At 41.7% G+C, this 15,207-nt stretch overlaps 1 long non-coding RNA gene across 3 annotated transcripts; it reads left to right on the top strand.

The window, feature by feature from the left end:
* The first annotated feature begins 59 nt into the window (after nt 1–59).
* On the top strand, nt 60–12,221 carry LOC116566957. Of its 3 annotated transcripts, XR_004276058.1 has the most exons (4): nt 60–523; nt 1,550–1,635; nt 7,782–7,958; nt 12,100–12,221. It is a non-coding gene; the product is annotated as an uncharacterized LOC116566957 (long non-coding RNA). The 3 variants fall into 3 exon arrangements; XR_004276059.1 differs by lacking the exon at nt 12,100–12,221 and having other exon boundaries at nt 60–724; nt 7,782–10,055; XR_004276057.1 differs by lacking the exon at nt 12,100–12,221 and having other exon boundaries at nt 61–523; nt 7,782–10,055.
* Nucleotides 12,222–15,207: the final 2,986 nt, after the last annotated feature.

Genomic DNA, 15,207 nt, shown 5'->3' with positions numbered 1-15,207 from the left:
GAGGTGATTGGGCCAACGTGCCTCCCCGCCAGGCTCCGGTTGGTTTCAGGGAAGGCGGGACGAGAAATGTCCTTCCGCTTTAAATCGCGGGTCGTTGCTAGGGGCGCTTGGAGCCGGAGGTTTGTGGGGACAGTTTTTATCCGGGGGGTGTGAACCGCCCTAAGACTGGCAGTCGAAGACCTTGTACGGAGAGTTGGGTGCCTGAACTCTGGTTTGACAGGCTCCTTGCTGGCTCCAGTAATCCGCACCAGAGTACGTTGGGCTCGTTTTTCTCCGCGCCCTGTACTCGCCCACCCTTGCGCGGGATTCCGGGCTCTTCCGGCTCTGGCGCGGTCTTCAAGGCTCTGGGTGGAGGGCTCCAGGACTCGCCGTCGGTGGTGATGCGACGCGCTACAGTGGGTGTGAGCGCGCGCTGTGGGCGAGTCCATTCGCTTCTGACTAGCTTGCCTATCGCGTGGTCTGTTTGAGGAAAGTTGGTGCGTTTTAGTCAGGGAAGAAGTCTGCAAGTTGCCGCCTGGTCAAGGTAATTATACCAGCGCTTCCTTCTACTCCTTACCCTCCCCGCTCCTCCCCGCGCCCTTCCCGGTACTGGTTTTAGATCTGCTCACGCAGAGCCTTGGATCCGGGATTCGTACGGCTCACTGCTTTTTCTGTTATTCATGGAGAATTTAGCTCACGGTGCCGCCTTTTTGTGCTTCGTGCTCCCTGCTTCCCTTCCCTAAAGGTAGGAGAGCAACTTCATAGTTTCACAGAAAGGCTATAAATGAACTATCTGTTCGGGAAAGATAGCCTAGTTAAGCCATTTGATGGGCAGTGTATGACTGACTGAAAGGGAAACGCCAGGGTTCCATTCCAGCCAATGTGATGCCACTGGTCAAGTCTTAACTTCTCCAGGCGGCTCTGTATCTCTCAAGAAGTTCGTATTTGGTCCTAGATTAGGTTTGTGAATGAGGAAAGCATTTCAGTGTTGGGGGGGATGTAGAAATAATCCTTTCGGGTATTGAGATTTGTTTTTCCCATCATTTGTGTCCTACGTTCCTAAATTCAGCAGGAATATCGTTTTGTGGTCCCTAGCCAATCAGATATTTGACACTAAAGAAACCGAGAAGCTCCAGGTAGCAATCCTCAGGAATCTGTTAGATTTCTGAGAAAAGAACAGTATTCTTTAGGTTTCCGGTCTACTAATGTGGCCTTTCTGCTGAAAAACGCCAGTTAAGGGGCGCCAGCGTGGTTCAGTGGGTTAAAGCCTCTGTCTTCGGCTCAGGTCCTGATCTCAGGGTCCCGGTATCCAGCCCTGCATCAGGTGCCCTGCTCAGCAGGGAGCCTGCTTCCCCCTTTATCTCTGCCTGCTGCTCTGCCTACTTGTGATCTCTCACTCTGTCAAAAAAAAAAAAAAAAGAAAAGAAAAAGAAAAATGCCAGTTAAATTCATTGTTCCTGCTCTTTCAAAGTTATTTTGAAGTTAATGTATAGTAACTGTATACCTACGTAGGTATTACATGTAAGCCTGTGTAGCTACTTGAGCATAATAATATTTTCTGAACACTCAGGGATGCAAGGTGCTCTGCAGCCCCGACTAATACCAGGTATGGTGGTGAATGTCTCACGAAATCACTTGAAGTGGAATCTCCTCTGGGTAAATGTGTTTGTGCCCCATTTATCATAAATGAAGGGGAGCTGGTAGCTGATGGTGGTTAATAAGGGAAATCTTACTTTCTCCCAAGAAAATAGATTGTCATGGCATTAAAAATCCGGCACCTAGTATATCATTTCTTCCCCATCATCAATTCAATAAATGTTTCATTAAAAAGTTGAACCAGGTGTCCCTCTGACAAAAATGACGAGAGGAGCCACAGAAGACAAAAGAGAAATGAATGTAGTAAAACATGAGAGAATGAGCTACATTCAGAAACTGAGAAAGGTATCTAAAACATACTGGGGAGCTAGGCACATTGGTCCTGGAGCAAAATGAACTGTGGCAGAATAGTGCCGGGTGGACTGGAGATAGTACCCAAGTGAAGAAATCAGTAAGAACTGGTCCCTAAACTGAATTCTTTACATTCCTGAAATTGCCTGATTTGTAAATGTTTCTGACTATACATAAACTAGAAAATACTACTTTTAAAAAGATACCTGAATGTGTGTGTAACTGTCCAGGTGACTTATAAACAGAAATGACAGAGGGTCAGGAATTGTTTAGAAAACTAAAATCATTAAAGAAAGCACCTTGTACTTTGGTGGCAGCAAAAGCAGGAAACTGGCATCTGGGGAGCTACTGTGAGAATACAGACACAAGCTTAAAGTAATTTTACAAGCCTAATGCTATCTCTTTGAAATAAATGAAATGAGACATTAGCTACTTTAAAGTAATTGAGAAGAAACAAAATGTGCTATATACCTAGAACAGAATATTATTTTAGCCTTAAAAAGGAATGAAATTCTGACACATGCTACAACTAGGATGGAGATTGAAGACATTATGCTAAGCGAAATAAGCCAGACATGAAAGGACAAATATTATATTATTCTACTTATATAAGGTATTGAGAATAGTCAGATTCATTAGAGACAGAAAGTAGACTAGTGGTTACCGGGGACAGGAGAGGAAGGGGCAGAGGAATTATTGTTTAATAGGTACAGAACTTCAGCGCAGGATGATGAGAAAGTTCTGAGGATGGATTGTGTGTGATGGTTGCACAACAGTGTGAATGAACTTGATGTCACTGAACTGTGCAGTTAAACATAGTAAAAATGGTAAATTTTATGTGTATTTTACTGTAATAAAAATAAATACGTTTTTTAAAAGGACAGTAATTGAAATGTGAGTTCTTTGAGGAACAGTACCATGTCTTACTCAGCCTAGCACATTGAACATAGTAGATGCTCTCGAATGTTTGTTGAGTAAATAAACAATTACTGATCAATTGCAGTAAACATACTAGTTGTATAGAGATTGATATATGTGTCAGTTGGGGAATTAGAATAAATAAAGAAAATTCAGTATTTCAAATTGCCACTCGTAAAATTTAACACTAATATTTCCTTTCTTTCTTTTTTTTTTTTTTTTTTTAATTTCCTAGGTGGAGTTTGGTTGTTTGGTTGGTTGGTTTGGGTTTTTTTTATAAACTTGACAAAAGTTTGTTGGTCACAACTTTTTTAGGTGACATACTGAGAGATGAGAAGGACTGTTTCTTCCTGGACAAATACAGATCACTTGGACATTAATTAAAGTTCTGCAAATGGTGGAGAAAAGGAACAGTCCTTTAAAAAAAAAAAAACTAAAAAAATTTGAAAAAAAGAATTCCGCATTCACCCACAATATGAGAGCTCTCAAATATCTTGGTACTTTTTTGCACATTTTTTCAAAGAAAGAAAAATGACCCCCTAATTGAAAGCTGCTGTAAGCATCTTAAGAGATGAAACACAGAGGTCTTAATATATTACAATTAAATACCAATAGATTAGAAGCCTTGTCATTCCACTGCAAGTAAATGAAATAGCTTGATAAAGCTATTTGAAATAGCTTAATACCCCAACAAATATTGAAAATACTCAGATTTGTTAATGATTGTCCTGCATTATTACCTTGTGTCAGACATTCCTGGATGCATGGCAAAAAATATACTTACGTGGAGAATTTTGTAAGTGATTTCAAATCAATCTATAATCTAGGTCCCTTTGCTCTTTCTAGATATCATGTTCCCCAAATCCATCTATCTACTTTTATCTTTCGTAGCTATAATTTGTTATTTATATAAAGAGACATTTTAGATTTGGCTACTTCACCTTATGATTTTTTTTATAGTCATTACAAAATGAAGTCATTCATTCTATTCCTTATATGAAGCTTTAAAATAAGCAAATATTTTTCACCAAGGATATTGAGAGATTCAACTAGCTTGTTTTTTTGCAGGCCTCTTAAGAAATACTAATTGGCCAGTCCTGGCCTACCTGACTGAGCATGGCAGGGGTACTAATACAGCTTCATTGTTGGACTATTTGGGACTCATCTAATGGGCAGCAATGGCTTGTGGTATACTAGCTGAAATTCTTAGAACTGTGCTGCAGTTTGAGACGCTGCCTACTCAGTCCTTTCTTGTTACTCTCCTTCAGAACTCTATCACAGTTTACACACTTTCCCACCTTCTCTTCCCTCCCCTTTTGTCTTTCATAGACATTTTTTCTAAGAAATCTTCTGCCTGTCATTGTAGGCCAAATTGTGTTCTCCCCAAAGTTCATATGTTGAAACCCTAACCACCCAATAACTCAGAATGTGACTGTATTTGAAAATACGTCCTTTAAAGAGGCTGTGAAGTTAAAATGAAACCCTTTGGGTGAACCCTAGTCCAGTCTGACTGGTATCCTTATGAGAAGAGGAAACTGTACTCACAGAGATACTCGGGGTGTGGTGCAGAGGAAGGGCTGTGTGAGGACACAGCAAGAGCATGGCCATCTGTAAGCCAAGGGATAGGCCTCAGAAGAAGCCAAACCTGTTCATCTCTTGATTTTGGACTTCTAGGCTCCAGAACTGTAAGAAATAAATTTCTGTTGTTTAAGGTACCCAGTCCTTGATAGTTTGTTATGGCAGCCCTAGCTAATACACATGCCAGATCCCACCTTGCAACTGCTCAGAGGATCCAAACTAACACAAGTGGTGCCAGGAAAGGTTCAAAACACAAAAACAACAACTAAAAAACCCAAAACAAAAACAAAAGCTAGATAATAAAATGAGGTTTCAGGACCAGTTCGCTCACTAGCTGGTGGGCAGAGAGAATATTATCCTGAGTAGTATTGGGGCATGGGTAGTCCCAGCACAAGGTGGTGACCCAGCTGCTAAAGATTTCATCAGCAGTGACCTGGGAAAGCATCCCAATGGAGGAGAAAGAGAAGAATACAATTTCAGGCATTTGAAATATATAGGGGTGGGGGTGGTCAGTACCTTCGTGGACAGTGGAGTTGGCTGGTCACTGCTAAGTTGTATTAACACTCAGGAGGGATAAGGAAAAAGCAAAGGTCCCCCTTGGATACTGACCAAGTATGAGAGACAGAGGACCTCTTTTAGTAATTTACAAAGAGGCTTTTATTTCCTGTTGTGGAAGAGCTGAAACAGCTATGCCACAGACTCAGGACACGTTAGAAGCACAAGAGTCCCAGAGACATTAAAATGTGTGGCCAAAGCAGGTTAGGGCCCTGGTTGTGGAAACCTGAAACAAGGTATGGGACATCTGTATGTACAACTGTAAGGATGTTAGCTCTGCAGACCCTCGTGAACTTTCAAAGCTTGCAGAGATGGGCTACCTCTACATAGTAAGAACTAGTAATTCCCCAAGTTGAAAGACACTGCAGAGCCATTCCTTCTTCCCTGGCTGCCATGCTAATAACTAGAGTCAAATCCTAGCATAACCCAGCTGAAAACATGCCTGACCTGATAAAGGAGAAAAGAGATCATATACAAAGGAGCTGTAAGAATTAGCTAGCATACACAAAGAAGTCAGGGAAGTACCCTGCAATTGAGTTTTAAGGTTACTTGATAAGGGGAGCTGGAATATTAGACATAGATAATCAAGAATTTATTGACTTAGGAGCACTTTCTTGAGTCAGGACTTAACACCCTGGCAAGAACTTCTAGGGATAAAACAACTCACTGTTGGGGTATCTTAGAAACCTAAAGAAAGTGATGGCCAATGCTGTGCAAAGTAGAAATGTTAGGGTTGCCCAGGCTTATATGGTAGAAGAATGAATTAAAAGACTGGGGGACGTGGATATGCTGGAATGGATATGTGTGAGGTCAGAAGTTACATCAAAGGGTTATGTTTCACAGGAGAGCCCAGAAGATAACACAAGAAGGCCTGATAAGGGGCAACAGCACCAAGAAGTTCTCTGCAGTCCTGAGCTAATAATAGCAGTCACAGAGTTATGGTTCATTAATAACTGGGGAAAAAATTCCCCTTCCCCAATTAGTATAGGCCAGATGGTGACAATCACTAGAAACCAGGAGGCCACAATTATAAAGACCAGCAACATCTGACGAGTGGCAGCCAAACTCACAGGGAGTTGTGGAGATGGATGTAGAGCTTGACATCTGTAAGGGTGAAATAGATGAGAAGACTATTAACATCTATAACCCCAAAGGGCCAAAATGGAAGAGCAGAATACTGAGGGTGATTCCACCCAAAAATCATTATCCCTTGCTCAGTGTCCAGATCTGAGCCACTTTTTAGATCTGGAAATCATTGACTTAGAGATGGCAGATCTTGCTTCAGTGCAGCAAGTATAAATGTAATGATTCCCTGGTCCTTTCCCAAAGATACCTGTAGCTATTTATTTTAGTGATTACACAGTGGGGAAGAGGAGTAACCAGAAAATTTGAGACTCAGGGCCTGAGTTGACAGTATCTTGAGACCCAAGCATTATCACGGCGTCTTGTTAGAATGGAGGCAATTGGGGACCAGTAGTAAATGGGGTTCTGAGTAAAGTGTAGCTTACAGTAAGTAGGTCATTGTGTCTGTGGACCCACCCAGTGGTCATTTCTCCAGTTCGTGAGTATATAATTGGAATTGATACACTCAGTGACTGCAGTAATACCAACGTTAAATCCTTGACGTGTGTGAAGGGAGAGCTGTCAGTGGAAACATCTGAAAATGGCCTTCCACCCTGGCCAACATAGTAAATTAAAAAAACAAACAAAAATATCAATCCGAAGGGGTGTGGTGGAAATTAGTGCTACCATAAAAGACCTAAAGAATTGGGGGGAAATGAAAGATGGTCCCTGTCATATCTCCATTTAATTAGCCTGTGTGTCCCCTGCAGTAAGTAGGTAGATTGCAGAGAATGGCTGTAGACTACCATAGGCTTCAGCAGATAAGAACCCCAATGCACATGCTATGTTTGATATGGTCTTATTGCTGGAGCAGAGTAATAAGGCATCAGGACATGACGTGTGGCCAGTGATTTATTCAATGAATTATCTTCCATTCTGATTAGGAGAGAGCATCAGAATGGATTCACATACATTTGGGACAGATAACTTTTCACTTACAGTTGTGGTTAGCTCTGCCTTCTGTCATAATAAAGCCCAAAGAAATCTGATCCTCCTGGCCATCCCAGAGTAATCACTTTGACCCACTGCATCAGTGACATTGTGCTGCTCAGATGGCACAAGCAAGGGGTGGCTTGTGTGCTGGAGGCATTGGTAAGACCCATGCTCCAGAGAGTAGAAGAAAAATGCTTTAAAGATTCAAGGGCTGGCCACTTCAGTTACGTTTTTAAGGGTCAGCTGGTCAGAAGTGTATCAGTATAGCCCTCCAAAGTCAAAGACAAATTGTTACATCTTACATCCCCTACCACAAAGAAGAATGCACAGGTCTTGGTATGTCTATGTTCTGGAGCAGTACATACCACACTTAGGAATACTACTATAGCCCATTTACCAGGTGACAGTGAAGGTTTTCCAGCCTTGGAGCCCAGAGCAGGTAAACTTCAGGCTATAGTACAAGCATCTGTGCCGTGTATTTCTGTAAAATCTTGGAGGTGTTACAGTGGGAAAAGAAGTTTGGAGCTTGTGATAGTTAATTTTATGTCAACTTGACAGGGCCATGGGGTACCCAGGTATTTGGTCAAACGTTATTCTGGGTATGTTTGTGGGTGTGTTTCTGGATCAGATAAATACTGGATTGATAGAATGAGTAAAGCAGATTGCCATTCTTAATGTAAGCGGGCCTCGTTCAATCAATTAAAGATGTGAATAGAACAAAAAGACTGACTAAGAGAGAACTCCTTCAGGCTTGGACTGAAATATCAGCTCTTCGTCGATCTTGAACCTGCCAACTTTTCATACTGGAACTTACATCATTGGCCCTCCTAGTTCTCAGGCCTTTGGTTTAGACTGGAACTACACATCAGCTCACCTGGGTCTCCAGCTTGATTACTGCAGATCTTGGGACCTGCCTCCATAATCATGTGAGTCAATTCCTTATTATAACTCAATTGCTATAGCTATCTCTTCTATATCTATACTTACACCTTCATCTATATAACTATAATGGTTCTGTTTCTCTGGAGATCCCTGGCTAATAAAGATCTTGACACCAGCAGGGGAATACAGCTGAAACAAAAAACTAAAAATGTGGAAGCAGGTTTGAAACTGGGTAATGGGTGGAGTTGGAAGAGTTTTAAAGTACATGCTAGAAATACGGACCTTAAGGACAATTCTGGTGAAATATCAGAAATAAGGAACATGTTACTGAAAACTGGGGGACAGGTGAACCTTGTTTTAAAATGGCAAAGAACGTTGCTGAACTGTGTTCTAGTGTTTCATGGAAGGTAGAATTTGAGCAATGAAATTGAATATTTAGCTGAGGAGATTTCTAAGCAAAATATTGAAGGAGGGGCTTGGTTCCTCCTGACTGCTTATTGTAAAATGCAAAAGGAGAGAGGTGAATTGAAGAAGGAGTTGTTAAGGAAAAAGGAACCAGAACTTGATGATTTAGAAAATTCTCAGCCTATCCATATTGCAAAAAATAAAAAAGCATGTTTTAAAGAGAACACCAATGGCACAACTAGATTATCACTTGATAGAGCTTATGGGATTACATGAGCAGAAACAGAGCCAATTGGAACTGAAGGGGATGGAGACAAGACCAAATGAAGGAAGGCTGTTGGGCTTACTGAATTTGACAGGACAGAATTATAGAGCTGTTTGGCTGCGGGCATGCACTCTTCTGCAAAAAGAGGGAGAAATGACCCTGAAAGTTATTGAGAGGGCCGCTGCCTCAGTTTCAACAGCCTTGAGAGTGGGACTACCCAGCAGAACCCTAGGGATGATGCTGCTGCCAACTGTACCTGGAAGGCAGAGCATTGAACCAAGGAGGGTTCAATGGAATCTAATGGAATTTTTGCATTGCTAAATTTTGAACTTGCTTGGGACCATCACCCCTTCCTTCTTATCCTTTTTGAAATGAGAATGTGTATCATATGCCTGTCTCACTGTGGTATTTTGAGAGCACGTAACTTGTCTGATTTCACAGATTCACAGCTGCCTCAGGATGAATCAATCATACTTCCAATCTCACTATATCTGACTTAGATGATATTCAGATGAGTCGATGTTGGAATGAATTAAGAGCTTTGGGGCTTTTGGGATGGAATGAATGTATTTTGCATGCAGTAATGACACGAATTTTAGGGGGGCATGGGTGGGATGTTATGGACTAAATGTCCCCCCCATTCATATGTTGAAGCCCTAACCCCACATGTGATGATAAAGAGACAACAGAGAGCTCTCTCTCTCTCTCTGTCCTATAAGGACACAGTGAGAAGGTGTATCAGTCTACGAGTCAGGAAAAGAGCTTTCACCAGATCCTGATCGTGCTGGCATCCTGATCTCAGACCTCTGGCCTCCAGAACTGTGAGAAAGTAATTTTTTCTTGTTTCAGTCATCCAATCTATGGTATTTTGTTATGGCAGCCCAAGCTGACAAAGACAGAGCTTATAGTAAGCCCTAGTGAGAAAATCACAGTATAGTCCTTAGGACTCTGGAGCAAGGCCATGCCATCCACAACAGAGAATTATACACATTTTAAGAACCAGCTACTAGCAAGAACTAGATACTGAGCCTTGGTGGAGACAGAACACTTAACCGTAGTATACCAAGTAACCATGTGTCCAGAACCACTTGTTATGGACTGAATTCTGTTGGTTCAGATGGACAGCAGCATCTGTTATATGATGGAAATGGTACATATGGGATGGAGATCAAACACAATTGGGGCACTTGTAAGATGCATGCTCAGGTAGCCCAGATCCCCATGTAACCCACCACAGCTGCACCAACGCCATGAACAGCTGAAGGAAGAAGGGTAAAGCCTAAGTTTGGTTTATAGATGAGTCAGCTTAGTATGTGGGAGCAAACCAAAATTAGATAGTGGCTGCATTATAGTCACATTCCTGAGAGTCTTTGAAAAACAGCAAAGAGTGAAAATCTTCCCAGTTGGTAGAGTTACAAGGATCATCCCTGATCATCTGCTTTGTGTATAAGGAGAAGCAGACTAAAGTAAGAATGTAGGGGCGCCTGGGTGGCTCAGTGGGTTAAAGCCTCTGCCTTCAGCTCAGGTCATGATCTCAGGGTCCTGGGATCCAGCCCCGCATCGGGCTCTCTGCTCAGCAGGGAGCCTGCCTCCCCCCACCCCGCCTCTCTGCCTGCCTCTCTGCCTACTTGTGATTTCTGTCTGTCAAATAAATAGATTAAAAAAAAAAAAAAACTTAAAAAAAAAATAAAGTAAGAATGTATATAGATTGTTGGGCAAGGTGTCAGTTGCCTGGTAGGGAACCTAGTAGAGGACCTGGAAGGAAAAGGACTAGAAGATCAAAGATAAGGAGATCTGGAATAGAGTCATATGGATAAATATACAGGAGTTGGCATGAAATGTGAAGATTTTTTTTTATCAAATCTTGCATCTACCAGGGAAGAGGCACTAAGCAATCAAGTAGACAAAATGAATCATCCATTTGTCATTACCAGTCTTAATCATTGGCCACCTTGGAACCAGCATGATTGTGTGATAGGTACTGTTATCCCTCTCTCAGATTTTCACGTTGAATTTCTAACTCCCAGTACCTTAAAATGTGACCTTATTTGGAAATAGGGTTGCTGCAGATGTAATTAGTTAAAATGACATCATACAGGACTTCAAAGTGCAGCAGTCATAGCTTATAGTTCAAAGGGACCCTTGTGTCTCTTAATAGAAGTGCAGTCCTTTCATCGACCAGTATCACCAGCCCTATAGATCCCAGATTATGACAAATGTGGGTATCCATCTAGTGGATCATTGATAGTAAAAGTAAATGGGGCCGTTCCTGCATCCATTCCTTGGTTACTGGGCCCATGTATTTTTCCTACTGGGGTCGTAAAGAACTTTGATTTAAGGTCATACCGAAGTATTGTGGTCCTCTAATTCAAGTACGTTCTCATAAGCAGACAGCCATGTGAAGACAGACACACACAGAGAGAATGCCATGTGAAGATAAAAACAGATCAGGGGTGCCTGGGTGGCTCAGTTGGTTGAGCGACTGCCTTCGGCTCAGGTCATGATCCCGGACTTCCAGGATCGAGTCCCACATCGGGCCCCCAGCTCGTTGGGGAGTCTGCTTCTCCCTCCGACCTTCTCCTCTCATGCTCTCTCTCACTCATTCTCTCTCAAATAAATAAATAAAATCTTTAAAAAACAACAATAACAACAATAACCGAGATCAGGGTGATGTAGTAGAAGCCAAAGAATGCCAAAGATTGCCAGCAAACCACCAGAAGCTAGGGTAGAGATTTTCTTTCACAGCCCTCAAAAGACACCAAGCCTGCTGACACCTTGAGCTCAGTCTTCTAGCTTCCAGAACTGTAAGACCATAAGTATCTGCTGTTTAAATCACCAAATGTGTGGCACTTTGTTAAGACACCCCTACGAGACTAATACAGGCACATAAATGGAGTGGCCATAGTGGCAGCAATGGAGAATATGTACAGGTCCCAAAAGCATGGACTCCAAATTTCCAAGGCTGATAGCTATTGATGTCTTAATGTCCATCCTGTCAGCAACAGAGACCAATGCTGAACCCCTAATATGGCACCGTTACTCAAGGAGACCGACTGGCTAGTTGGTGACAGGTTGACTACATTGGGTCCCTTCCATCTTGGAGGAGCCAGTGGTTCATTTTTACAGAGATGGATAGCTATTCTGGGTATGGGTTTTTCTTTCCACCAACAGGTCCTTACCCAACATTACTATATTAGGCCTATGGAATGGCTGATCTACAAACAGAATCCTATGTAACATAGCATCCAACCAGGGCCCCATGCTTCATGGCAAAAGAGGGGTAAGAGTGTACCCATTTCCATGGGATCGGTTCCACTGGTCATCCATTACCATCCAGAAAAAGCTGACCTTATAGAGAGCTAGAATGACTTTCTAAAGGCACAGGTAAAGAGCCACTCAAGGGAAATACTCTGGAAAAATTGTGTATATTCAGGATGTGTCATACACATTAAATCAAATGGCCTCAATTGCTATAGTCCATCACACTAACCTTCCTATTCTATCTTTCCCTTCAGGAAGAGTGGCCACGTGGGAACCATGGAAGAGCTTCTCCCCAAACCTGAATGGAGAAATAATGATTTTTTTTTTAAGATTTTATTTATCCATTTGACAGAGAGAGTACAAGCCATGAACAGCTTGTACAGGCAGAGGGAGAGAGAGAAGCAGGCTCTCTGCTGAGCAAGGAGCCTGATGCGGAACTGGATCCCAGGACCCTGGGATCATGACCCAAGCCAAAGGCAGACGCTTAACCAACTGAGACACCCAGGCACCCCAAGAAATGATTTTTTTTTTAAAAAGATTTATTTATTTATTTATTTATTTGAAGAGTGCAAGCAGGGGGAGGGACGGGGCCAGAGGAAGAGGGAGCGAAATTCTCAAGCAGACTTCCCATTGGATGCGGAATGCAGGGCCCTACACTCGATCCTAGGACCCTGAGATCATGACCTAAGCTGAAATCAAGAGTCGACCACTTAACCGACTGAGTCACTACGGCGCTCCTTGAATGAAGAAATAGATCTTTGGAGCAAAGGAGTTGAATTGTGATTCTGAAAATGGGCCACTGGATTCCCTTTTATGCAAAACAGTTAATTGTGGCCCCAACTACTGACCTGGATCCACCAATATGTTCACAACTGAGGCCATTCTCACAACTCATTCTTAGCTAAAGACTGAGCATCATGCGCTGGTAAATCAGGCTCATTCCTTTCAGACTTGGGATTCCACTAATGTGCCGCTTTGGCTATAGAACTATCCACAGGATTTAGAGCTCACAGGGAAATTTAGAGAAAGAAACAGCAAATTTATGCAAAGGAAGCTTAAAAAGGAAATAAAGATAAAATCAGAAATCAATAAACTAGAAAGCAGATATAGAAGAGCCAATGCTCATTAATCAACAGTCAACAAAGCCAAAACGTATTAATCTTCAAAAGGACTAAAAAGATAATCAACTCCTAGCAAGACCAATCAAGGAAGAGTGCAAAAAGCACATTACCAATATCAGCAATAAAAAGGGGATTATTAGTACAGGTCCCATAGACAATAAAAATGAGGATATTATAAGCAACTTTTTTTTTAAGATTTTATTTATTTATTTGACAGAGAGAGAGATCACAAGTAGGCAGAGAGGCAGGCAGAGGGGAAGGGGAAAGCAGGCCCCTCGCAGAGCAGAGAGCCCGATGCAGGGTTGGATCCCAGGACCCTGGGACCATGACCTGATCCGAAAGCAGAGACTTAACCCACTGAGTCACCCAGGTGCCCCATAAACAACTTTTTACCAATAAATTTGACAATGTGGATTAAATGGAAAATTTTCTTGAGAACTAAAACTAAACAATAATAAATAGAAAATTCTGTATTTTATATTTTAAAGAAATTGAATTCATAATTTAAAATCTTTCTACAAAGAAAACTCCAGATGGCTTCACTGGTGAATTCTTTCCAACATGTATATTTCTTTTAGAAAGTCATAAAATGCGTATTGACACTTTCTAATGCTTACATATTACACATTCTATCCGTGGATTAACTTCCCCCTGCTTCATGCCTCATTTATTTAGCACCTACTATGTGTTATGTTAAGAGTTGTACATAAAAAGATGAATAAAGTTTTTGGCAGAGGGAAACTTCAGGCTGATGGAAGACTACATATAATCTAAATGCAGTGAAATAAATGCTAATAAAGATTTGCATAAAGTGCTATGAGAGATGGGTATGAATCCAGGGGAGGGAAGGCTTTCCAGGCTTGAGAGATGGAACAATGTGCCATGTACTATGAGCATAAAAATAGCTGGCAAGGGGCACCTGGGTGTCTCAGTTGTTGAGTGTCTGCCTTAGGCTCAGGTCATGATCCCCGGGTCCTGGGATTGAATTCCACGTCGGGCTCCCTGTTCAGCGCAGAGCCCGTTTCTCCCTCTCCCACTCCTGCTCGTGCTCATGTTCCCGCTCTTGCTGTCTTTCTCTGTCAAATAACATCTTTAAAAAAAAAAAATAGCTTGTAAATAAGAGGACATTCCTTCTCAGTATTCCTTAATGGATCTTCTCCCCTTCTTCCCTTAAATTTGTTGGTACCTCTGGGTTCTGTCTTTGGCTTCCGTTTTTCACTCTCCCCAAACAACTTACTCACTCTGACATTTGTCCCTTTCATATATGTTAATCATTTCAAAATTATATCTCCAGTCTCTACTTCTTTCTTGATCTCTATGCGTAAATATCCAAGTGTCTAGAGAACTCACCTCCTCAAGAACTTTGACCACTTTTTTTCCCCTCTCTCCTACATCACCAATTTTCTCTCCCTTCTTAAAAAAACAAAACTTCTCCCTTGATAGCATGTCTGTTCCACTACTGCATTACTTCTCTGTTCCCTTTATATGGTAGTACTTCTCTCTCTCTCTCTTTCCTTCTTTTGAGCTATCAACTGTATCTTAACCTTTATGATACAGAAAATGTTTTATGAGCCTTTTATCCCTATCACTCTTCTGAGACTTCTCTTATCACCAGTAACCTTCGTATTGCCAAATCCAGTTCTCAACTTACTTGACCCAAGAGTAGCTTGGCCAGTTGATCATTTCCTCTTTCTTGAAAAACTGTCATTACCTGGCTTTCATCCTCTACTGATTTACTTCTCATCTCATTAGCCACTCCTTAATTTCTTTGTTGGCTCATCTTTCTCTTAACCTTTAAGTATTGGAGTATTCTAGTTCCATCCTTGGACTTCCATTCAGTTTTTGCTTAAATTCATCATAGCAAATCTTAACTAATTCTATCATCTTAAATGTCATCTATATGCCAATGATTCTGAAAATTATATCTGAGGGCTCAGCCTCTCCCCTCAATTCGAGACTCCTGTCTCTACTAGCTACTTGAACATCTAACAGTATTCCAAACTAAACATGTCTAAACCAATTCTTGCATTTATCAAACCTAAGTCCCTTCACTCTTCTCCATCTCAGTAATTGGCTCTATGATTCATCCTGATGCTCAAGCCAGAAATGTTGGGATCATTGTTGATTCTTCTCTACCATCATTCAACTCATCAACATGTTACATCAGTTCTGCCTTCAAAACATATCCCAATTCTGACCAGTTCTCACCACCTTGATCACTTCTACTCTAGCCCAAACCAC

Source organism: Mustela erminea, chromosome 10 (assembly GCF_009829155.1).
Source record: "Mustela erminea isolate mMusErm1 chromosome 10, mMusErm1.Pri, whole genome shotgun sequence".
Classification (NCBI taxonomy): domain Eukaryota; kingdom Metazoa; phylum Chordata; class Mammalia; order Carnivora; family Mustelidae; genus Mustela; species Mustela erminea.
Note: the sequence above shows the minus strand (reverse complement) of the source record. Positions and strands in the feature narration are given on the sequence as shown.